The sequence below is a fragment of the Sinohyriopsis cumingii genome, unplaced genomic scaffold, assembly GCF_028554795.1.
Source record: "Sinohyriopsis cumingii isolate HCF-2022 unplaced genomic scaffold, ASM2855479v2 utg002376l, whole genome shotgun sequence".
In the NCBI taxonomy this organism is placed as follows: domain Eukaryota; kingdom Metazoa; phylum Mollusca; class Bivalvia; order Unionida; family Unionidae; genus Sinohyriopsis; species Sinohyriopsis cumingii.
Genome location: NW_028316197.1, coordinates 109,293 through 135,366, shown reverse-complemented (window position 1 = coordinate 135,366; position 26,074 = coordinate 109,293). Strand labels below are relative to the sequence as shown.

Below are 26,074 nucleotides of genomic sequence, written 5' to 3'. Positions count from 1 at the left end.
AAGGAACGTCCAATTATAAAACTATTACATTTATCATTCAGTACTTTTTCCTTCTTGAAAAATGCGAGTTAATTTGAAATAGTCCATGCTGAGGGACAATTTTCGGAAACATACCGTATACATTATAGGTACATCAAATTAGTAGCATATATATGAGAACATGAGCACACCTTAAACAATTTTCTAAAATTAATGGTACCATCTCGTGTAGGGGCACCAGAGACTTTGTATAGTTTTTTACACAGATATCAGTCAAACATACAAATGAATTGAACGTGGTATAAATAAAGGAAAACACTTTATAGAATGGATAACAGTACAATCTACCTATGCATTACACAATCAAAGTATAAAGCGATTTCCATACAGAACAAGGACTATATATACATCACGTATATTACCAGTAGCATTCAGACATTGATAGTTTTCAATCATATTAAAAATACAACGATGGATATAAATATATTTTGATACCAATTTATTTCTGTTGAAAATAGTCTTGGGCCGAGAGAATAAAAACAAAGATGGGAGATGACATCCATGATTTTTCAAACAAATCATGGAAGAGATGGTGTAAATTGTATAATCTGACTGCGCAATACAGGATCTAAACAAAAACTGTTGGAACATTACACTCCGAAAGAAACCACAAACTATTGCTATGATTCAGCAACAGTTATCTAACGGATAGATTCACGCCAATCATACATCAAAAGGCGTTGACACAGCTGAAGAGAGCAAGATAAAAATCACGTGAAATGGGTGGATTAGTCTGTTCGAATGTTTGATAACTTATACTTTTGGAAGTACTAAATTCGAAATTGGAGAAAAAGTTAGAATTTCCAAAATTATAACAAAACTTGTAAAAAAACACCTTCCTAAATCTGCAAAGGAAATATACGGCATCATACAAGTAGCATTACTCTTGCATGTATGTATGTATGTATCTATGTTACGTACGTACGTACGTAAGTGTGTGTACGTTTATGTGATGGCAAGAAGAAGTCTTGTTTCGCAAAACAGTTTCATTGAATGAATCAGACACTCGTTCTTCATCAGCATTTGTTTACAATATGACGTGCAATTATATCTTTGAACGTTTCAGTCTCATTTTGCCTGAAGAATTACGTTCATTCATTTGAATGCCAAAGCGCTGAGAACGAGAGGAATGTCTTTGTAGTTTATATTTATACAGATGTTTACCGACGTGTCTTATATTGGCAGCAGCAATTAACATAACATTTAATCTCGCCTTGAATGGCGGAAGTTTCAACCAATCACGGGAGACTCTGGTTGAACAAGCATACAACCAATGCTGACCTCGCCGCAGGGGGAAAGGTTATACTTGAGACAGTAATTCAAAATTTTTAGCCGAAAGTCAATTTTGGTATTAGCAGTTATTCTAGATGACTTTATTTTCTTGGGTATCAAATCTTGTGGCTCGGCTGAAGCAAATGCATATTATTTGATATTTACTTTTGGTGATTTGTAAAAAAACCCCAGAAAAATAAAGACAAAACGAAAACAAAAACAGATACATACTGTGCTACGATGTACACGTCTCAATAAAAGATTATAGTGAATTCAATTCATTGTGTTTGTTAGAATACAGGTTTAATTTCCAACGCAGCAATTAAGTTGATTAATGACTACTAATTGCTAACAAATATCGTTAATACAGAAACCGTAAACAAAGAAAAATTAGGACTAGCAAGACTAATTCCACCTATGTGACCAACGTTAATATTTTAGATACGGGGTCTCTTTTTTTTTTGGTGTTCTTAAATACCTATATCGTGTCCTAAATATATATGCTTGTTGCGAATCCTGGTACATGATTTTATCTAATTTGTATAATTCGTATTCATGGCTGCAATGTGTACAGAATGCCTTTATTTCGTTTTCTCTTCGTGACTGTTAAGATCATACTATTGCACAGGATGTCTAAGTAGATGCTTACATATGTGTTGACAAATCTTAATGAAAAAGCGTAAATGGTAAAAATGAGAAACTCGGTTTCTTAAATTTGACCCTATTACCTCTTATTCAGTCAGTCCACTTTACTGACCTTAATTAGGTTCCTTTTCATTCGTACTTATAAACGTATTTGGGAAATCAATAGGAATGTTACTCTGTTTTGTATTTGCTCGTTCTTATTTATACTGCCTTTCCTTACGTTTGCTATTATTATTCACATTATCTGTTCTTACAGTTGCAATTCTTATGCACGTTGTCTAAACTTACAGTTGCAATTTTTATTAACATTATCTATTCTTGCAGTTACACTTCTTATTCATGTTGTATAATCTGATAGTTGTTATTCTTATTCACATTGTTCACAGTTGCCATTCTTATTCACATTGCCACAGTTGCCATTCTTATTCACACTGTCCACATTTGCCATTCTTATTCACGTTATCACAGTTGCCATTCTTATTCACACTGTCACAGTTGCCATTCTTATTCACACTGTCCACAGTTGCCATTCTTATTCACATTGTTCACAGTTGCCATTCTTATTCACATTGTTCACAGTTGCCATTCTTATTCACACTGTCCACAGTTGCCATTCTTATTCACATTGTCCACAATTGCCATTCTTATTCACATTGTTCACAGTTGTCATTCTTATTCACATTGTTCATAGTTGCAGTTCTTATTCAAATGTTCTATCCTTATTGTTGCAATTCCTGCTAAAATTGTCCATCCTTACAGTTCAATACTTATTTCCCTTATCCACAGTAGCAATTCTTATGCACATTGTCTACACTTAAAGTTGCGATTTCGTATTCACATTGTATTTTCCTACATTTACAATTCCTTTTACGTTGTCTATTCTTACAGTCGCATTTCTTGTTCATATTGTCCACAGTAGCAATTATTATGCACATTGTCTATACTTAAAGTTGCAATTCTTATTCACATTGTCTGTCCTTACTAATGCAATTCCTACTAAAATTGATTATCCTTACAGTTCAATACTTATTCACTTTGTCCGATCTTACAGCTGCAAGACATAAACTAATTTTAACCTCAAATTTAATGAAATTGAATTTCGTTCGCTGCCACATACCTTCAGCTTAATATAATAATCAGTTTTAGTGCCGGACTCTATCACAGAGAATTTTGTGTTACGGCAGGGATTTCTTTAAAAAGCAATTATAATTACAATATCCTTTCTTCAAAACAACAAATATCCATCAAATAGCTTCAACCCTAGCATAAGACATTAAAACGTTGATAATCTAATTTGTGCAAGGAAAATAAATTATAAAATTGATCTAAATCATCACTAGGAGACATACCTTGGTGAATCAAACTTATCTAAAAGCTCTTTTTGCAGTCCCAACGATAATGAGATATAAACTAATGGTTGAAAGTTATTAAAAGGCTTTACTTTCATCCCAATCGAAAGAAAAACCAATGTGGCTGAAAGACCGGAGATTTGAGTGCTAACACACAAACGATAAGAAATGTTACATTTAATGAGTTTTGCAATAACTTACATGCTAAGGGTAACAATGTAACGTATGTTGAGTGAGAAGTGATAAATGACATCAATGTTTGTAAGGCTGTATGAACGAACTTGACAAGCGTATTGAACAAATAAATACAAATTTTGATGATACGGCACAAAAATTTGCAACTGGTTTTATTGCTTTATGAATTTGTATTTATATTGAGTCAATATAGTTGGCGAAATAAAGCCATATTAGTTTCGAAATCTCGTTATGATTATCAAACAACAAAGGCTCTTAAACTACACACACTTAAAAACACATACATACACACAAACACACACACGACGTATCTGAAGCATATAGATTGAATGTAGCCGTACGGTAAATACTTAATGCGTAACAAGCAGGACGCACACCACAATAAATTAAATACCTCAGTTTCGTACCTTATTATATTACATATACACAGCACGGAATTAAAACGAACACATTTCTTGCTAAGAATACATAGGCAATTGCACATATATTGTTTGAACCTATTATTATCTTAGTGTCGTGTGATATGAAGGTACATGAGATACATTCTCTGTTCAGCCAAACACTCTGGGTAGAATGTTAATGCAATAAATAGCCATATCACGTAGAATAAATAAGCTGCCTATTTTTATAGATACAACAATTTCATGGTTTATAACACTGTGTTTAGTTGGTTCCGTTAGATAAAGGTCAGATTTAACAAGGTATACTTAATTAAAATTGACCAGGAGCTGCTAATCTAAAATATACTGATAAGGAAGCTACGAATTTGATGGTGTCTGGGATGAAGTGTCGAATACAACTTGACAATCAGAAACTGAGAGATCATTGCTAACTGTATCCTTGTGCTCGTCCTTGGAAGTGTAGTGTTGAGATCACATTTGCAAAAGCAGTCGAAGTGACAGAAGGAGAAAATCGACGCTTGTTTGAATTAAATCCACAACCAGGTAATGATCGGAAAAATTACAGTTGGTATATTTTGTTCTATGACAAGATCCATATGGAGTTAATCATCGACCTATTAGAAAATTCATCTTAACAAATATCATTCTTTGTTTTTCTATGATGAAATTGATAGGCCTTTTGCTAGTATGCACAATAATTTAGAAATAAATGCTGACACGTTTTGCAATTCAATATGACAAAGTTAGGTTCCTATATAATGCTTGCCAATCATGGTTTCCATGTATTTCAATTCGTAAACATTTTCGGTACTATACTAATTACTTCTTCGATGAGAAGCAAAACCAGACACAAACATTGCATAGCCGTATATTATATTGGCGTATAGCAAATAAAGAATGACTTTGATATTTACCTTTATTACTTGCCATAATGTTTATTTTACCATATATGCCTCATCAGCTTTCGGTATTTGTCTTTCTTAGAACTGTACTAATTACACCACTTGCCCCTTCCTTTATTGTCACTTACCTATCATGTTCAGTTAGTAATTTAAGTTTTGCGCTCAATTTCATCATGCTCATCCTGTTTGTAGTATTTCCGAAACATTCTTAATTTCTTCTACAATGTTAGATAAAATCAAATTAGTTTTTAACTTATTAGTCCTGTAGGTTACATAATGCTTCAGTTTAATGTGTGATGTTTATTTACAAAATTACTAATTCATCCCCAAGCATCTCGAACCAGAATCAGTCTCAATGTTGCGTTCAAGTTTTTAATTTTATGGTCGAATTATTTATTCTTATTATTATTCACTGAAAATGCTAAATGCTCATCAGTAATATTCTGGGAAAGAAACACATTAATTTGGAATTTTAATAAAAAGGACATTGTTGCACGATATTATTGTGTCACATCAATGTAATAGTAGTATATCATCACACTCCAGGCCATTGGTATATTCCTACGTTGGAGACTACGGGCACATCTATACATTGAATATTTGAACTTATCTGGAATACCACTCAAACTTAACTGGAAGATAAAACGTTTAGGACTATTCAGAATTTGATTCACCCTACTGTAAATTCTTTTTACGTTTTCACTTTGTATGCTTGGGAAATACATTATTTGTTGAATTTTATAAAACTTGTTGATTTTCGTTTTTTCTGTTAGTTAGTTTAAAACCATACTGTCGTAACAAATCCGCTTCATTAGTATTATTTAAAAAATGTGTGTTATGTGTTCGATATACACTGTGGTTGAGGAACTCGAGCATGTTGGCTTGTTTAGAAATGTATAAGTCTTATGTATATGTATATTTTTTGCAATTCCTGTTGCATGATTTTATTTAATTTTTGTAACTTTTATTCATGGTTGTAAATTGTTCAGAATATTTTTATTTAGATTTGACTACGCGACATGAGTCTGTTAAGAGCGTAAAATTGCATAGGATCTATAAATAGATGCCGACATATGTGTTGACTATTATTAGTAATAATCTTAATAATAAGATTTAATGGCACCTTTGCATTAATTTATCATTGACTGATGGGGCTTAGATTGCTCTAGGAGAGTTCGGTAACTTTCCCGTAATTGGTCTAGGTCACATGATTTGGCGTTTTCGAGGTAAAATGAGTAGTAAAATCCATCACATGTGTGGTGTATATTGTGAAATATAGTCGTAATAGTTGCTGTGTATATGGAGAGAATCAGAATCATTCCGATTTTGGAGTTGTCCTTAACCCTTGCGTTTTTATTTTAAGTCTCCAGAAGTGTTTTATGTTATACTTAGATATTATTCGAGAGGAAAAAAGAAAATATTTGATTGGACTGTTCGGTAAAAATAGACAGTGCTCATGTTTGGGATTTTATTATTACTCTAGAACTGTTATGAATTATGCAGAGGAGTTATGGACGACGCCATCTTAATAACGTTGCGCTTCTTGGCGGACAAGTACATTTTCTTACTTTAATAATAAATTATTTGTTGTGTTCTACAAAACTTGTTGATTTCACTTCTTTCTTGGTTTTGCTATTACATAGTGTGTGCTCTTAAAGTGGTAAAAAGAAGGATTCTCATTACGTTGTCGCTCGCTTTCGAACAGAATAGTGTTCCTTGGAAACCTCCTCATACCCAACAAGAGGTGGCGATATTATTTTTGGGGGAAAATAGTGCAGGATATGCTTTGAGTTTCGTCGTTGTCCTTTGTGAATTAAGAGTTTGTTCTTTGAACATCCTCGTATAATTACACGAGATGATTCTATTATTTTTTCACAAAGCAATTAGAGGGTTCTGCGAAATTAGTAGCAAATTTCTTTGTATTGTTTTGTTGTTCCTTTGAAACAAGAGTTACTCCATTGGTATATTCCTGTACCCTTACCAGAAATGGTAAAATTAACTTTAGAAAGTAGTTAAGGGTGAGCTCATCTATACTATTCTCGCTTAGTGACATTTCTACCAATTCCTGTATTGATGTTTTCTAACTGCAGAATATTATTTGCAAATGGGGATAATAAGTTCCGATGTTTTGAGGCAATAATTTGTTTGGCTAATTAGGACTACGAGTATGACATTATCTTAATCTAAACATAAAATCTGATGTAGATATCACATCCGTAATTGACATGTTCCAATTGACCGTGATATTTTATTTCCTCCTGGTAAAATTTCACATGTTACAAATTACCGATATATGTTATATCCTCGTGATCACATTTCACATGTTCCAAGTGACTGAGACGAGTGGTATCCTCGTGGTCACATTTCACATGTTCAAGTTACCGAGATGCGTTATGCCACTGTGGCCACATTTCACATGTTCCTTCTGACCTAGATATGTGATATCCTAGTGGTCACATTTCGCATGTTTCATCTGACCGAGATATGTGATGTCTTCGTAGGCACATTTTGCACTTTCCAAATGATTCAGATATAGGATGCACATGGTTACATTTGACATGTCCCAATATTATAATATGTCTGGTTTAGACACGTTCGAAATAATTTAATGTACTTTGAGTATAATGTATTTAGACACCTTTGAAAGAAAGTAATGTACATCGATTGTAATGTATCTTGACACATTTGAAAGAAAGTAATGTACATCGATTCTAATGTATTTAGATACCTCTGAAAGAAAGTACTTTGCTTCGTTTGTAATGTATTTAGAGACCTTTGACAGAATTTAATATACATTATAATGCATTTCTATAAGTTCTTTGTTATCTTCACATGATTGACATTTGAACTCAACGCTAATAATTAATATTAGGATGACTGTAAATATCACGTCATGTAATATTTTAGTCGATAGTTCTGTCCTACAAATGAAAATCAAATTATCATAATAGCTAACGTATATGTAACAATGAATAAATGTGAAACAGATATATAATTATAATTATTACGTTTCCTTTCCAATATATGTTTTATAATGACTTACCCTCCCCCTCCCCCCCCTCTCTCTCTCCAAAGCGGATGAATACGGTGTAGACTGAATTCCAGACAGGCAACGACAGGATCTACATTACTACAGGTGTGTACGGTATATGTAGAATTTATTTCATGCGGCGCCAGTATGTACATTACTACAGGTGTGTACAGAGTATGTCGAATTTAGAACATGCGACGCCAGTATGTACATTACTAAAGTTGTGTACGGTATATGCAGAATTTAGAACATGCGGCGCCAGTATGTGCATTACTACGGGTGTATACGATATATGCATAATTCAGGACATGCAGCGACAGTGTGTACATTGCTACGTATGTACACGGTAAAGACACTGATGACATTAAGACCCCGTGTGCATGTTGCTAATATACAAATTCGGAGAAAGACACTCCTGGCGTCTGGATTTACTTCTGTATTTAGTGATACTTGTAATAGTTGCAAAGATAACAGCCGGGTCATGGGAATGAAAATTGTCTGTCTAAGTGAAGCACTTCATATCAAACCTTGCATACAATTGAACATTTACAAACTATTTATTAAACAGTTTTCTTGGTCAAATTTTCTTTATAAATCTTTAATGTTGCGGTTCTTTTCTTTTTTCTTTACATGTGAAAAATGATAATTGTTGATTTGTCACTTCATGAAAGTTTGTGTTATAGAAAATACTTTATGACAGGTTGTGTTCTAGAAAATAGATTTCTTTGTTATGACATGTTGTGTTATAGAAAATAGATTTCTTTGTTTGAAATTATCCTTTTTCTATGTGGTTATTGTTTGATTACTTTTTCTAATTTTGTTTACGATATATGTTTATGGGTTTCATAAACACACCAATACACAATAAATTATTATGTTGTCATGGATACCGTAATTCACACATTCTCATACCGTGTAGCAGCAGAGAGGGTGAACAGACCACTTAAGGGAGTGGTCACCCTTGTGTTTGGACCAAAAAAAACAGTGACCCTTCATAGAGGTCAATACCACGTCTACGATTATTGTTTGTCCCAAACAGAATTGTAGACGAACCCCTCTCTGCTGCTATCAATATTGGGAATCTTCATCTGAATCATGGGAATCTTTTGTTTTGTTCTTGAAGTAATATTCAAGTTCTGATGGTGGTTTTTCTATTTTTGGATTTATGTTCTTTCTTTTTCTGTAATAGTTCATCAAACTTCTGTATCGATCTCCACCGCAATTTTTGCAAATCTGATATAATCCTCTAACGCCGTTGTTACATCCAACACTTTTAAGGAAGGGGTTGTTGAAGAAATTAGGAATACTGAAATAGAAAACTTACCCGAAAAAATATTAGATTATATATCTGACAAATCTGGGATTTTAAAACCCCGTCATGAAAAAGTAAAAAATGAAGATCTTATTAAATGGATATATCGCATACATGCAAACAAAAGACAGGTTAAAAGTGATGATTCGAATTATAAAAATCTTTATAAACAAGTAGAAATACTTCGCAAAGAGAGACAAGAACAAGAACAACTCTCCCAGTATCAGCTTCCTCCACCTTTACAACGTAAAAAAATTTCTGCGCCGGCAATGACATTTACACCGATAGATTCACTACATGGATTTCGAAGTGACTCACCTGACATACCCCCGGTCATCACTGAAGTACTTTATCCGGTGATGCAACCACAAGTATTTAAAACACCTCAAGATGAACCTAAAACAGGATCTGGTTTGTGTCCTGATAATATCCTCAATGACGTGTCACGGTTAGAAGTTCTCATAGGAGGAAAACGTGCCGGAAATAATTCACCAGAAATAATTAATGAAGCAGCTGATATTTGTCGGCGATTATTTCAAGGCGGTATCATGGATATCGGAGTTTACCGAGAACTTATCGATGAACTTGTTGATGACTAGTTGTTAGATAAATGGTAAATTGAAAAAGATGATCATACATAATAATCATCGTAAACCTGTACAGGTCAGAGCGGTGAACTCACGATTACCAATCTACAGAGCTACTTACGGAGATGGACTTGGTGATGTTGTGCGGGGATTATTAACAAGGATAGCTCCAAAAGCAGCACCCGTTGCAAAATAAATATCGATGAAAGCTATCGATATTGTTCGTGAAAAAGCTACTGGAGCAATTGTCAATGTTGCTGGTAAGGCGTTTTCGGCAATCAAAGAAAGACTAGCACGATTATTGCGACGAAAACAACAACCACCAGTGAAACTGGCAAGTACTGAAATTATGCCCGCAGACGTAAGTAAAATAATAAATCAGGCTGCAAATCAAAAACTAGGGGAATTATCTGAAGAGGCAGAAAGAAATATAACATCAAATTTGATAGATCAAAGACTCAGTGAATCAGGAAATAATATTTCAAGCATGATATCAGGAAGTGGAGTGTCCAAACACGGTTTTCGTGTTAGACGAAAATAATTATAACAAAATGTTTAAACGTGAATCCGATGAAGCATTTGATATGGAGGCACCTGTCCTTAAAGATGAATCGGTACGTGATTATCAGTTTTATTCTTATGAGGCACGAATACCAGATCAACGTGGAAGAATTGAACTACAAGTTCATGATACAAGTAGATACTTTTTACCCGCTGAGGCTTTTCTTGAGGTAGAAGGTACAATTATAAAAACGGATGATACTAATTACGGAGGTGCAGTAAAAGTTGGTTTTGTCAACAATGGGATTATGGCGTTGTTTGATAGTTGGTTTTGTCAACAATGGGATTATGGCGTTGTTTGATAGCGCCACTTATATGATCGATGGAACAAATATTGAATCGATTCAGAAAGATGTAGACGTTGCTACAACAATAATAGGATTAGCAAGATATTCTGATGATTATACAAGATCAGCAGGTCCTACAATGATGTTTGTGAAAGATAACTCCAATAACCCTGAAAGCGATCCGTATAATATAAGACGACCAAGAAATTTTGCCAATAACGCTGATGCTGGTGTGGCTCCAGTGGTTCATGGTTCTAGCGAAAATTTCAACTTGGGATTTGCAGCACGTAGAAGTATGTTGATAGGAGACAATAGAAGATTTTCATGTGCAATTCCACTATCGCATATTTTTGGATTTTGTAGAAATTTTAGAAAGGTTATTTTTGGAGCTAGACACACGGTTGTTCTTGTGCGAAAAGGTGATGATAACGATGCTCTGTGGAGACCTATTGGTGATGCTGGTAAAGTAATATTGTCTAAACTTTCACTGTGGATGCCGGTAATGACTCCAACGATCGCAGTAGAACAAAAATAAATTTCTATCATGGACACTGGTGGTAAATCCCTATTGTCATGGTTAACAGCAAGCACAGATAGTAAGCAAACTAACGTTAACGGTCAGTTTACATGGCATATAGCATCACAACAGGGTGTTTCTGCACTGCGACATATTTTTGTTGCGTTTCAGGAAACTAATCGATTAGGCTCACAAGTTCACTCTCATATGATATTTGATAAACTAGGTATCACATATATTTCTTTACGGATAAACGGACAACAAGAACCAACAGAAAATATACAACTAAATTATGAACAGAATCGTATAGGACGTGCATATCATCGTTTAATGTCATTCATGGGACGTGATCAAAATGTTGATACTGGATTGCAAATATCACAATATGATTTCAGAACTTTGTATCCGATTTATTATTTTTCACTGGAACATCTTGATCTATCAAAACAATCTGTCGTTGATGTACATCTTAAAGCAACATTGAATACAGGTGGTGCTAATTATAGAGCAATCGCGGTCATACTCAGTGATAAAGCCATGTTATTTGAAGGTGGTAGTGGTCGAATGAGAGTCGTTGATGCACCAGTGGAAAATCTCTAATTATTCAGAAAAATATTATTTATATAAAAATGTCGTATAGTCATGTTAATGTTACTCTGACTCCCGGTCAGGTCAAAAAGCTTCAATCAAAAACTACCAGCAAATGCGGAACTAAAATATCACTAAAACGAGATCAGATGGGTGGTGGTCCAAACAAATTATCGTTGACAAATAATCAGATTAAACATTTCAATAAAGCCCTAGAGTCAAAAACTGGAGTTCAATTACGTCTTTCTCCGAGCGCCATTAAAGACATGGTTAAAACGGGTGGTATATTTCCACTTCTTGCAGCTATTCCAGCATTAATAGCTGCTGCCGCTCCAGCCGTAGCAAAAGCAGCCGCGTTAGGTGCTGTTGGAACAGCTGCCGGAATGGCTCTAAAGAAAGCAACTGGTGGACGATATGGCAAAAAAAAAAATGGACGCGGTCTAAGATTACCGGGATCTCGCTGGGGAAGCGGTCTGAGGCTCCCACGTTAGATGTTCCAGCATCAAATTTTGATTTACTTGATGCTGCTAAACGATTAAAAATAAAAGCCTTTAGAGGTGTTTTTATGCGAGATCAATTACCAAAACAAAAAAACAAACTCGAAACAGGTATTATTAATCTAGACTCGACTTCAGGACCCGGTACTCATTGGGTATCACGTGGAATCGTTTATTTTGATTCATACGGGTTAGCTCCACCTGCTGAATTTATCAAGTATGTCGCACCACTCCACGCAAGAACCAGAGGTTCCAAAGTTTTGTATTCAACGCTACCCACACAAACAATGACAGATCCGCCAATATGCGGCCGTGAAGTAATTAATGTACTCGACGCTATATCAAAATCATCCAAACCGCCACATAAAGTTGTGCATGATTATACAAGCAACCAATTCGTTGCTCGTAAAGCGTTTTAAATAGATCTTGGATCCGAAGGATCTTATATAATGGTTGAAATTTACGGAAGAAGATCTTCACGCGTTAAGAGAAAATCCGGCGATGTTGATCTGTCGAAGTATGCGACTAAAGATGAACTTGCTGATATCATGAGCCTGGCTGGAGTTGATCCAGATGAGGTCGTTATTTTTCAAGATCGATATGGTAAACTAAAAACGAGCAATATCAGATGGAATGATATAGTTCGACGAGTACTTGGTGCAGTTACGGATAATATTCCCGTGTTTACTGACGGTGGTAGAATCAGAGATTCAAGTGTATCATTTGCAACAATTAGAAATGAAATTGCAAGAAGCGTTGCTAATCGTGTGAGAAATACCGGTGACACAATGACGGGTGAACTCAGCATGAACGGAAATAAAATTGTGGTTTTAAGAGATCCAACATCCGACGAAGATGCAGCAGCAAAAAAATATGTCGACACCGTAGATGGTAAATTATCCACGCTGCGGGCCGAGTATGACGTTCACGTGGGCGCTTTTGCAATATTTCGCAGAAACCATCAAAGAACCGCAGAAGAATTCTTCGGCACTGCGCACTCCGTTGACATAAATCTCGCTGATATCAATACGAACATCGACACGATCAAACGAGCACAGCAAGACATCGTAGCGGGGATTCCTGAGATCGTTAATAAAACCAATTTGATAAAAATTTCAGCCGGAATAACTCCTGGGCATATCACAAACATCGTATGCACTGTATCATCGGGATTCACAACATGGTCGCAGCAAAATAAAACCATCAAATATACCGCAACAGTCACTGGCGTGTACAGGTTGTCTGTGTTCAGTGCTGCGCGATTTGAGATATTTACAACGTATCCATGGCGTCATTCAACGGATAGGTTTTCCGGAGTTGTATCTGTTATATTAAATAGCGGAACCGAAGAAATATTTATCCTGGAAGCAGATGATAAGAAATTAACCGCAACATCTTACTGGTGGTGTTTGGAATTTGTAGCTGAAACACCTCAATTGGTTACTGCATAAAAATATATGGACAGTGCACAATACAGATACAATCGAGCGCGTGAATGGCAGGCGGCGCTAAAAGATCAAGTCGAACAATATACAGTAAAAGTACAAAAATATCGACGACGATTAGTTATCGTTGATGTGATTGTTTATTCAGTATCCGCTGTTGTTGCGGGAGCAGGTGTTATATCAGCGGTGACAATGATGGCACCAGCAGCCGTAACTATTTGTATTTCAGCAGCAACAACGATTGCAGGTGTGTTTAATATCATCACAAAAAAAATATGCACCTGCATGAATGAAAAATTATCTGATTACATGATAAGATTGCATACAGCGACGGTCGCATACTCGAAGTTATCTTCGTTGTTATCAGCGAGTCTCAGTGATAGAATTATATCTGATGTCGAATTTTCAATGATGACTAAAATATATCACGAAGGTATCGGTATTAAAGATACAAGTACTAATAATGACAGAATTACTTCAGCAGATCATGACTAACACAACTCCGCCAAAGATAACGATGATCTCGGTAAGTTCAACTAATCGTGAATTTAGTATTAACTTTCCTACTGCAATTCCAGTAAAAGAAATAGCATTGGCTCAATTACGGGTATATTACAGCTGGCCAAATATCAGATCAAAATCATTTAATGGTACACCAGCAAATAATTCGCTTGTATTTGCTAACAAGAACAAACCAGATGGTACTCCTGACTGGATAGATGTTGGAATACCCACTGGTAGTTATGAGATCGAACAAATCAATGAAGAATTTCAACGTAGAATAAAATCAATAACCGGAAAAGAGGCAAAAATATCAATTAACGTTTATGAACCGACGCTGTCCTCGACGGTTGAGATACATTCTCCTGATTATGCCGTTGATATTTATCAATCCACGATAAGATCCGTACTAGGTTGGCCTGAAATTCCCCCGGTGTATGAAGGACCACCAGAACCGAAAAATCTGATTTGATGTCAACAAGTAGCTCTCGTCACGAAGTTACAATGACAGGTATTTGGTGGTGGTGGCGTGGAGTTCACACTTGGGATATTAGTTTGGATGATTTAATTGGTTATGGTGGTAGCTTATTTTCAGGTTTACCAGAAAGTACATTCCGTAACCATATTAATGAAGAAAAAATTAAAAGAACTATTGACAGTTCCAATCTTGATCATAAAGATCAACTAAATAAACTGCGTGAACGCCTCACTGAGTATCTTTTCGATATAACATCCCACGAGACACGAGGGGAAATTATCAAACAAATAGAAATTCTGAATTATATCGCAGAAGCTATAGAACGCAATCACAACAAAATTATAGATCTAATTTTAAAATCATCTCCCGCTGCAAAAAAGTTTTTAATTGATAAATATAAAATCAAGGAATCTGATATACCGACGTTCAAATTTCCCGATTATGACCCGGACGCTCGGAGAAAATCTGTCAGTGATGTCATTGATGAATATTTTCTTAAATACTCGATGCGTGGAAAAAACTAACACCACCTCCAACTGTTCTCAGATATAATAATGATCCACATGGCGGCGGCAGACACGTTTCTCCGGGAATCGTTAATATAACCAGCACGATTGTGGTCAATCTGGTTTGTGACGTAGTCGATGGCAGCTATCAAATAGATCTCGGAAAATCAAATCAGGCTCAACAAGGATACATCCTATATACATTTACACCACATGTTCCCCCTGGAAGTTTAATCGTGCAAGAACCAACTAATCCTGTGTATCTGCGGTGTCACAATAATATGTTAACACGAATAAATTTTAAGCTCACAGACCACCTTAATCGCTTAATTGACATGCGTGGAGAAGAGCTTGTGATAAATCTGTATGTGAAATCTTAATTAATCCAGTAAATGTTATATAATGTACCAGCACGTGATTGTTTTTTATACACTTGAAAAACGCCATCAGAACAGTGTTTTCAAAACACAGAGCAATTTAGCGTTAATTTAGTTATTGATGAATACGGAAGCGAGAACAGTTAGATGAACTCCGCCGAGAACATATTATAGAGATCAGATTCTAAATTATACAAACTCCTGTATTAAACTCGACCAACTTAAAAAAATAAATAAATATAATCACTGATGGGATAAATTAATCAATTTTGTACACAATCTGATGGGGTGGTTGGTACTGAAAATTACACAAATCAATCAGTGTGCTAATTCTGATGGGGTAATTGGTACTGAAAATTATACAAATTAATCAGTTTTCCAAAAAATACTACAAAAAAATATTGTATTATTATTCTGAAATATTTTTATTATCATTCTGAAATATTTTATTTTTTTATGAATCAATCTGATGGGGTGGTTGCTACTCAAAAGTATGCAAATCAATCAGTGTGCTAATTCTGATGGGGTGATTGCCACTTAAAAGTATACAAATCAATCAGTTTGCTAATTCTGATGGGGTGGTTGGTTCTTAAAAGTATAGAAATCAATCAGTTTTCCAAAATATATTTTTTTATTATTCTGAAATATTTGTAAATTAATTCTGATGTGATATACAGTGAGGAAAATTATATTACTACTCAGTCGTTACCCGCTAACATAATTTTTCTTAAGTATCTTATGCGGGTACTGATTGTTTTTTTTTTTTTGTTTCGTATTCGCTGGATAATTCCGACCTGATATTTTCTATTGCAACAGAAAGAGGAATAAATTCATTTACTTGATCATCGTTCACCATAGCCAGTGACTGAAACATAGCTTTATGAACTTATATTGAGATGATAGAGCATACTTATTTTCATTTTTAAGTTCTTGTAACGTTTCAAAATCAGATATTATTTTTTCAGGATTTAGTTCTTCAGATATTTTCTTCTAGTTTTTAATACCAGAAATAATGTCTTTGATAATTTCTTGGTTCATTATATAATATGTAAATCTTTAAAATAAAAAAATTTTATCCCTGAACCCCTATCGAGTCAGATTATGAATGAAGGACGGCACAAACATATATTATGAAATTAACTTCTATTCGAGTTTTTTTAGCAAGTTCATTAAAGTATGAAATGAAATATATACAATGAATGAATGAGATGAAATATATACAATGAATGAAGGACGACACAAACATATACGCTCAGCAAAATCCCACCCACAATAATCAAGCCCGTGGGTGATACGAAAATATGTATCAACCACCGGTTGATACGTGGGTGGGATTTTGCTGAGCGGGGGGATCTAGCGGAGCCCCCAATTATTATAAAAATCGCAATTATGCGCAAACCACCGACATGTTGTCAGCCATGGGGATTCGATCCTGGACCGTCACAGTCCAATACGATACCGATTGAGCTATCAAATCTTGTTACAAACATATGTTTCGGAAGTTAATATATAGCTAATAATCATTGAAAAGGAACTAATTTCGAATAATACAATTCTGAATTCAAGAAATACGTTTATATGATATATTTTCACCAAACAAAGCTAAATTAAGGAATTTCCTATTTACTATACCACGCCATGTACGATAGAACATCCGGTCTAGATCATCTAATTGCTAGACTGGTCAAAGGGAGTTTACTCGATAAATAAATAATCACACATACATACACAATCTCGCATTATATTTCTGCACTGAACAAGGAAAATGCACTGATTTTTTATTCCAAACACTATCGTGGACCTATGAGTCAGTACATTGCCACACGATACAATGTAATGATGACCTTGAGAAACGCAGATAGCTTCCATTTCCTCAGCATAATATAGCCAGTTATGTGTTAAAGATGCTGTCAAAACCAACAAAACAAAACAAAACAAACCATTATGGTCAGTAGGGAGAATAACCTGTCTGTGTCTTGTTGCGCTGTTCTAATAGGGCAGAAAAATACACGAACTGTAAGTTAGAAATCTGTAATGCATACTGTATCCACCAGGCATCACAGACCTTGGATGTTGTATAAGATTATGACCATAAATTACCTCCCTTTCGTGAGTCAAAAAATAAGTAGTATAATAATGACAATTTCTGACCCCCAAAAATAAATATAATTCGAGGTGGTGATGATAGTTAGCAGTACTGAAAGGTGATTTTCTGCTTATATTTTTTTGAGAACGCAGTTTTATATATATTTTCTGCTACTTTTTGTACTGAATATGGGTGAATATTAAAGTATTTCGCAGCTGAACATATCGAACGAAATATAATTACTTCGCCAGATTCTGTGTTTGTGGAATTTACCGCCCTTCTAGAAACTGTCTTGCATCTTCCAGTATTACCACGTGCAGAGTTCTGACTTTGCGTGACAACCCTCAGATTGGATAAGGAGTTGTTCTGAGGATCCCCGTCAATATGATCAATAACAAGACCATCTTTGATCACTCCGAAGAAACACTCATACGTGAATCGATGACAATGATACATTTTATTTCTTCCAGCGTTGAACCTTAGATAGCCAGCACTAGAAACAACGCCAATTGGCCTCTTCAACCTACAATTTCTGATGACACCATTACGATCTGATTCATAGTTTGTTATTGTGGGATGTGGGACAAATATATTTTGCTCCATATATGCAATAATATTATTTGTTTAAATCATTGTTTGTCTGAAATCTTGATATATAATCCTCCACGGATTTTATAGCGTTTTCACTATTATTAATTTTGTTGTCATAATATCTTTTAAGTTCTCTGAACCGTTTTCCACCGCACTTTCCACATAATTTTGTTTTTGCTCGCACTCCAATACCACATCGCAGACACGGTATTGGTCCTAGACTTCCTCGTCGTATACTTTGTGAGTGCATCCAACAAAATTCCTTTCTGCAGGATTTGTTGCATCGATTTACTGAGCGGATCATCAACCATTTGCATTGAGACATTGTATATATATAATTTTCTTTATTTAAAAATTTGTTTTAATTATATGAATGAGTTTGAGAGATTATCCCAAATATAAATTCAACCTCGACAGATTATCTCCAGACTTGCCAGTACGAGATCTGGTTGATCCGAAAAATAAAAGTTTGATCAATAAAATTCACGACGCCAAGAAAGAATTTTACACGGATGGTGCATCTCATACATGGTCAACGTTCAAGATTATACGCAATACTGTCAAGGACGCCAAAATGAATGACAAGCGAGCGGCAACTATCATTAACTACATCGCTGAGTATGAGGGCAATCAAAAATATTTCTTCAGAGTAAAATGTATTGTATTAACAGAAACAGGTAGTTGGATTATCCGTGACAAATATGATCCTGTCCTTGGTAATAATAAAATCGCCATATTAAGTAAAAATTCCAGACCAGGTCTATTGACGGGTATTGACAAACCATATTATGAGCGAGCGTATCCTGTAACAGCGTTTATTTATGGAATCTATGAGATAAATAAAAAACCCAACGTTGATAAACTGACACCCATGAAATTTTCAAGGTTAAATTGTGTAGCCGAACGAGTAATAGAACACTTTACAAACGCGCTGCGTGGAAATGGATTAACTGATTTAAGACGTAAAAAAATAAACTCGTGGGCTGATTCAGTTAAGGATACCGGTGCTACAATAAAAGATGTTGCTGAGTTAGGAAAAATATTAAAATTTCCAATAATCGTAGCGACAATAACGGGAGAAGTACTGTACGAATCAAAATATAAATCAAAAGGAGCTCCAATAAATATTATTGATCATAACGCGCACGCATGGACCAGCGCAGTAACAATATTTCCACGTGATCGAACTATTAGATTTTACCCCCCAGATATGGGGGCAGATATGTTTGATTTTATCAACGAAATAAGTAAAAACGACCCTGTATCGGTATGGTTATTTAAAAGTAATGAGGAAGGTGAATTTGATCAGTTTGTTAGACCAAACGGTGAAATATATCGCACAGAATATCTCCACGACGAGATGAAAAATCTTGCGGAGAAGTTTTTAGAGTGTAAACACGCGGAAAATACTGACAAATTACTAACTAATTGCTTTACCGTTCCATCTGTTGCGGCTCATTTCGCTAGAGAAAGAAATTCATGGAAACCAACACGATTTGATTTACTCGAGGATGTACGCGCAAGTTGCGTCGAATACGGACATGGCGGATTGTGGAATACCAAATATAATTACAATGATGTTATTTCGGTCGATATGGTTACATGTTATCCAGGAAGTTTTCTAGGATACGGAGATTGTTCTGTATACTTTAAAAGATTCGGTCACCCTACAAACGAGATGACGCGAGTGGCAATTAATGGACCATTACCTGATTTTGATCTGACTGGATTCGCATGTGTTGAATCATTCGAGCTTAAGGAAAATCTTCACAAGATTTGTTATGTTTTGTTTGGTAGACATTTTTGTGAAAAACGTTGGACACCTATAGTTTTATTACGATATATGCTAGATTGTGCGGCACTGACATCGTTGGTGGTTAGTGAGGCAATTATATCATATCACGCGCAGACCGAAGTTTGGTTGCCCATGCCAGATTCTATCAGTGTTGATGAAGTTATTAGCGAGTTTAAGGAAAAATGTCCTGATGTTTCCGAAGATGATATTATCAAAGAAGCTCCTAAAATTCTCGAGATTAAACTCAAAACCGCAAAAGATCTCGGTAGAAAAATTATAGGTAAATTTACTCAGGGTGGTGCATATGATCATAAAAGACATCACACACGATTAATTTTAGATGATGCCGAGTACGATTTTATAATTGCTGATACAACAGCGAGAAATATATTTGTAAATCGAGAAAGTGTTTATTTATCCGACGGAACAAAATTGGGTACGATCGTTTGTTATATAAATGATATCTCCCCACAGTATACTCATCTAAGATCTTCCATGTTGGCTTATGTTTCCATAAATTTATTATCGATGATTAATAGATTTCCCGAGACCGCAGTCAGAGTCGCAACAGATTAAAAAAGGAAATATTACACAATTATACAGAATCAGCAGATGTTCCGATGAGACATTTTTATCGTAAGTGCAATAAAATATCAGAAATGTCAAAAGCGCCATCGTTGAGTGATCCAATAACTAGATATAAGACAGCATATCTCAATGGACCTGGTGGATGCGGCAAAACGACTCGAGCGATTAATGTTTTTAGAAATTCAGATATGATCGTGCTGACACCCACACATAGACTTGCACGCGAGATGAAACAACGGCAAGTACAATCGTGCACGTATCATAGTTTCTTTCGGTGGCGCGGGGATACATGGACTCCTGAACGAATGGGAGAAAAGTATATACCTAAAATAACTATTTGGGACGAGATATGCACGGTGTCATTGGATACATTAAAAATGTTTCTTGATTGGTTGTTGACGAAAAATACCGCTGTGGTAGTGTGTGGCGATCTTGGTCAACCGCCGCCTTTTGTTGGACCATCTCCACATGATTGGTTAAAAAATTTCGTTGATTATTACGAAGAAATAGACGATGATCATAGAGCTCTTGATGCAAATTTAAAGGAATTTAAAAAATTAATCAGATTACAATCAAACAAAATTCAGTGTGAAATAATACGCGGAGTAATCTCAGAGACCTCAATGAGTGATTTTTTGAATTTATGGAGAACCAACGATTTGATCGTAGCAAGCAGAAAAATAGTCAGAGACGATTTACAACAGCAGTTATTTCAGCTGCATAAAGAAAAATATTCAGAATTAAACGTACCGTTATGTTACAGACCATCAGATACACGAAAACAGAATATTAATGTTGATATTCCAGGACAGACTGAGAATCAATTACGCGCTGACAAATCTCCATGGGTGTTGGGATACGCTATGACGATCCACTCGTCTCAGGGATTAACTATTTCTGACACACGAGTCTGGATTGTAGACGATCACATCGAGTGGTCAAATTTAGTCTATTTAGCGGTATCGAGGGTCAAAAATATATCTCAATTACGTAGAATTATAATTCCTGAAATCGTTGATAAATTTAACGTCATTGATGATGATATAATAAGAAAAAAATTAATCGGATACAAACAATCTGATAAAAAAAAATAAACGCGACTTTGATCTTGATGTTGAATTCATTATTGAGTTAAAACAGCAGCAGAATAATCATTGCACAAGTTGCAATTGTATAATGCTGTGGAGGTATTCGAGTAATGATTCCAGACAATTTACCGTAGACAGAAAAGATAATAGTCGAGGTCATACACGAGAAAATACCATGTTGACCTGTCTTGAGTGTAATCGACGTAGAGGTGCCAGCGCCTTGGGTGCTAGTGCTAGTTAAGTGATCGCGGTGGTAATTGTGTATCCGTGGGGATTATTTGTAATTGCTCACGTACAAATCCACGTTGAGGAGCAGCCGAATCTAATCTGTAGATTGCAGGTCTACCTGGCGATCTTGTCACGGTGGATATTTTGTGTGTGGTAACACTCCAAATAGGATCAGTTGCTCTCGCGCTACCACCTTCAAGTTCACCCGGTTCATATAAATATCTAACTGTAACATCACCCAATATTTTTTGTTTTTCAGTACCTTTTCGTTGTATTGGTATATTTTTTTTTGTGACTGCGCTAATGGGTTTCATGTGGGTTTTTCGTGTGATCTCGCTATTTAATGCAGCTATCACGCTTGGTAATCTTGCAACCCATTCACGAGATCTTTTATCTTGAATAAATTCCTTAGCATATTGATATCCAAATAACCGCTCAGCAAGTGTTCAAATAAATCGCTCAACAATTGCCTGATCACGGTGAATTGCATTATAACCTCGTCGTATTTTGGTATTATGTCGTTTCATCAACGATGATACTGGACCAAGCAATTCCTTACCAGGATCAACCTGTATCAGCTGTGGCCATCGCAGACCACCTTGTGGTAGAACACCTCGTTGATAAATGCGTTCAAACGCATCGGCTACTTCAGATAATGTTTTCGTTGATAGCGGCTCTGCCTCTTTATATCTACTTGCAACATCAACTACAGTTAACGCGTACTTGTACGTTTTTCCACGCACAGTATCATGTGGTAAAAACAGAATATCTGCTTGATGAACTTCATTAGGAACACTAACATCGAAATACGCGTGCTGAATTCGTTTCGGTGGTGGTAGATCAATTTGCCATATTGAATGTTTGGATAACTACGCGCTAGCAGTAGAATGTTTAACCGCTGCTGCATCAGCGAGTTTACCAACTGCTGGTTTGCCTCTCCAATATCCTTTTGGTGAATAATAAATTAATTCCATTATTAATTACCAGCCCCAAACGCTAATTTACTTTTCATCGCACATCTTACTAACCAATTAGCTAATGATTCTCTGATATTTTTATTTTTTATGGAATTTAACGCGTGAATTAATTTCACATCTGCAATATGCCTATGTTGTAGATCTTTATTTTTATAAGCCACATCATGAACGTGACAAGCTCGATCAATAGCGTTTACTGGTTCCTCGCGTGGTTTTGGTTGATCTTGATTATCGAGCCTGATATCGAGTCGAGTACCAGGACCGCAATAACTATATCCTGGTAGATGTTTTTCTCCTGGGTATTTAGCCCATGGAGTACCTGGAAACTTTGACATCAAATTAGCAATATCACCACCGCGCTTATTAGGTAAAAACGAAAATTTCTTTCTACCGCACACAGAACATTTTCCACCATACGCTATTTTTTTATTTTTTGTTGTAACTGTAGCTAAATCAGTAGTTGGAGTTTTAACTCTACAGCGTAAACAATATAATTCATGTTATAATATATATGGATATAATTGATTTCTCAGCAACTCGGCAGCGAGAACCTGTTAAGCATCATCCTGCGCTACCGAATTCCATCAGAATGATTATCATAGGACCATCTGGATCGGGTAAGACGCAGTTATTACTTAATCTGATAATGAGATGGTTGAAATGGGATAAATTATATTTGGTAGCACCATCCGCTGATGATCAACGATGTTATGAAGTATTAAAAGATTTTAACGAAAACGCGCGATTACTGGACGAAGATAATGATGTTATAGAGTTTATAACCGATATTGATGAAGCACCGTCCGTTGATTTTTTAGACGGATTTATTAATAATTTTGTTGTATATGATGATGTGATGCTAGATAAACAATCAAATCCAGCCAGAATATTTTCTCGCGGCAGACATAAAAATACAGATATGATCTATGTTACTCAGCGATGTACACAAATACCAAAAGTGATCAGGGACAATTGTAATATTTTAGTTGTGTTTAATGGCGTAGACACACACACGCTGCGAAATATTCATCAAACTTGGTGCAGCGGTGACATGGATATAATTAAATTCAGAAATTTCTTTTCACGAGCGCAAGCTACTTCGCATGGATTTATAACAATAAATTTACATGATCCTAGAACAAGATATCGTGTGGGTCTTGATAAAATATTTGGATAAATTAATAAATTTAATTAAACAGATATCATTCATATAATGAACAACTGTGCGTGGTTAATTCAAGGAACAACAAATAAATGCAACAAAAGGTGTCGTGGAGAATATTGTAAAAAACATAATTATATTTTAAAGAAAAATCCTCATGCTGGTTCACGAAGATGTCTTGGATGTAACAACGGCGTTAGAGGATTATATCAGATTTGCAAAAATTGCGGTGGAGATCGATACAGAAGTTTGATGAACTATTACAGGAAAAGAAAGAACATAAATCCAAAAATAGAAAAACCACCATCAGAACTTGAATATTACTTGAAGAACAAAACAAAAGATTCCCATGATTCAGATGATGATTCCCAAGATTGATAGCAGCAGAGAGGGTTCGTCTACAATTCTGTTTGGGACAAACAATAATCGTAGACGTGGTATTGACCTCTATGAAGGGTCACTGGTTTTTTTTGGTCTAAACACAAGGGTGACCACTCCCTTAAGTGGTCTGTTCACCCTATCTGCTGCTCGTGTAGTATGATGTGCAGTCTTACATATTTCGCCTATTTTCTGGTTGGTAGCCCGAACTTGAAAAATGTCAAACAGTTCAGAACAACTTTAACATCTTGATATATTTAGGTACATTACATGTGCAAAGATCGCATTAGTATATGTCATATTACAATACTGTTGCTGTTTGTTTCTTTTATCAAAGTTTTGGCGACATTTTGTAAAATACATCTAAAATGTTTAGTGAAAGGTTAACACCAGTATTGAACAGAATACTATAATTTTGTAGATAATATCTAATTTAGCGGAAGGTGCTTAACGGATACCTCAGTTTATTAAGATACAAAGAAATTGGTGATTTATTTATGCCTACATGAGCACCAAGCGTACTTACCTTCACACACGTAACTGCCGATCTACTAAAGGGTCAGTTACATTCCTTGAATACGATAGAAAGAGTGGCAGAGAGGGCGCGTAAACGAGTAGCGGCCCTTGAATACGATAGATAACGTGGGCGAGAGCTGACGGAGTCAATCTCTCCCAACTCACACAACCTTTCTGCTGATAAAATAATGCTGGGTTTAACACGAGCCCTACACTGTTTTTTTTTTTTAATCTTAAAGACTTCTATTGACAAGAAAGGAAAAACAAACAAAATATGCCAACAGTAATTGTACTGTTGCCGTTCAGAGCGAAAATATATACAATATATATATATATATATATAGTATGTACGCTGTGTCGCTAACGTGTGTGTGTGATTTGGATTTTTAACGTCGCTTTAACAATTTTCAGTCACGATGTCTGCAGTGTGACATTTGATAGTGATGTATAGCACTGGGGCATCATGCCGCAGACATGTATCATGATGCCCCACTCAGTCACATTATATGACACCAGGCCGACCAGTCCTAACACTAACTTCTTAATGCTGAGCGCCAAGCGAGGCAGCTGTTAGTATGATTTTTGTAAGTCTTTGGTATGACTCGGCCGGGGATCGAACCCACGACCTCCCGCATTCGAGGCGGACGCTCTTACCACTAGGCCACCGGAGCGGTGTGTCGTTAACGTACCACGTGATGTAAAAAATTACATTAAAAGGTAACGAGGCTTGCCGAGGACCATTTTAATGAAAAATGTGTACAACGAGTGGTATATCAAAGATACGGCGTACATACTATACATATATGTTATTTATATAACATAGAAATACACATACTTGGAATTCCAGCGCAGATAAGATTGACTACAAGCAACCTTGAGTTGACGGAATGAATGAACTCTGCACAGCCATGTCCAGTATGTCCGCTACAAATTGTAGTTCTTTACCTTTTGCGAGTAATCGCAATCTTGCAAATTAATAAGTTGTTTCTTTTATTTTATGAACTTCTATTTTATCTTATATTGATTAAATAAATATATCCCACGCTTATGATTTAAACATGAAAGATGGTTTAAATGAAGAAAGTATGAAGAAAGTAGAGCACTACAAAAACAGCGTTGTGAAATACTCAAACATTGAACACGAAGCCCTTCACATTCCGAGAAACATATTGAAA

General features: G+C 35.6%; 1 protein-coding gene across 1 annotated transcript in view; it reads right to left on the bottom strand.

Moving 5' to 3' along the window:
* LOC149770774 (uncharacterized) overlaps window positions 1-24,974 on the bottom strand; it is a 62,927-nt gene extending 37,953 nt beyond the window's left edge. The window contains exon 1 of the mRNA XM_089949140.1: window positions 24,910-24,974. The gene's annotated coding sequence lies outside the window, so the exon portion shown is untranslated. The remainder of the gene's footprint in view (window positions 1-24,909) is intronic.
* Between the last annotated feature and the right edge of the window lie 1,100 nt (window positions 24,975-26,074).